Genomic DNA, 1,438 nt, shown 5'->3' with positions numbered 1-1,438 from the left:
GGGGAGATAATAGATCAACCGAAGGACTTGTATACATGCATATAAGTGCAACCAATGGACACAAAATTCTGGGGAGGGAGGGGATGTGTGGGAGGGAGGGAGGGGGTCAAAAAAATCAATAAAATATATTAAAAAAAATAAATAAATAAAAAGAAAAATAAAAAAGAAAAATTAAAAAAATATATCAATGGAAAAAATATCTTTGGGTGAGAATTAACAAAAGTAAAAACAAAATATAAAATAATAGAATAAATGAAATAAATTAAAAGTGGAGTCAGGGAAAGAGCTCCATTGGCACACATAGGGAGAGGCAATAAGTGGGTGAGTCAACTGTAGTAAGAGAGAACCATTCCTTCGGCATCACATCTCATCCAACCTGTAGTCCGCCTCAGGAAAATTCCCCAGTGTCACAACTGATGGCTTAAGGAAGGCACGGTTGGGCTGGCATTTGAATTAATGTTTCCTATTCACAGTGCCATCTTCTTTCTCTAGTGGCTTAACATAGTGAACACCAATCCAGTACCCAGACTTGAAATCTGTTAGGTCTACATATATGACGATGACCCCAGCTAGGAGGCTGCCCAGGTGCCTATACCTCATAGCAGTTGTCCACAGGGATGACACTGTCATGGGCCTTCTCCTCTCTGAGGTGCTGGGTGATCTCAGTTTCTTGTTGTGCCTGCTCCTTTTCATTATATCTGCCTAGCTTGCTGCATTTCAGGAAGGAGCTGAGTGATTTTTGCCTCTGTTCACAGGATTCTTGTGAGATCCTATATTTTTCCACCTTGGACACATCCTCATACTTCCCAAGGCAGGCACCACTGTGGTCAATGACATGGATGTGGCAGCTGTCATCTACAGGATAGGAGCTCAGGAGCGCATCCTCCTAATCCAGCTTGCTGTAGAACTTCTTGTCAGTTTTATACATATCTAGTTCCATGAAAGATGTAGGGTTTACCTACCACCAGCTCTAGTTTACACGTGAATTCAATTATAATGAGGCTGCGACTGTTCTGCTTCTAGGAGCAAAAGCTGCTGATGAAAACGCTCTCTGTGGGTGCTGACAACCCTGTCACCTCCATCTCTCTGTGCCATTCCGGGCCGTCGGTCTCATGGATTTATTATGTTAGCAAAGCTATAGACATTTTTTTTACATCTGTCTCTTAGTTTATATATAACAGAAATTTTAAGGTACACCTCAGAGAGGAAATGCTGAGTTATAAAGTATGCACATATTCAACTTACTATGTAACACCAAAATGTGCTCTTAAAAATAAGTGTTGACATCTGGTAGGTCACATCCCTCCAACTTATTCTTTTATGCTGCCTTGACTCTTCTTGGTTCTTTGCTCTTCCACGTATTTTAAGGGATCATCATATTCAGTGCCCAGCTGAATCGTCTTTTCAGCCTTTGAGTTCAGTGTCTTGCATAAGAAGC

The 1,438-nt window shown here is 41.1% G+C and overlaps 1 pseudogene across 1 annotated transcript; it reads right to left on the bottom strand.

The window, feature by feature from the left end:
• Window positions 1-360: 360 nt before the first annotated feature.
• Window positions 361-1,082, bottom strand: LOC311615782 (tubulin-folding cofactor B-like; annotated as a pseudogene). Its single transcript has one exon. The product of its transcript is annotated as a tubulin-folding cofactor B-like (transcript).
• Window positions 1,083-1,438: the final 356 nt, after the last annotated feature.

Source organism: Pipistrellus hanaki (assembly GCF_964339955.1).
Source record: "Pipistrellus hanaki genome assembly, chromosome: X".
Classification (NCBI taxonomy): Eukaryota; Metazoa; Chordata; class Mammalia; order Chiroptera; family Vespertilionidae; genus Pipistrellus; species Pipistrellus hanaki.
Note: the sequence above shows the minus strand (reverse complement) of the source record. Positions and strands in the feature narration are given on the sequence as shown.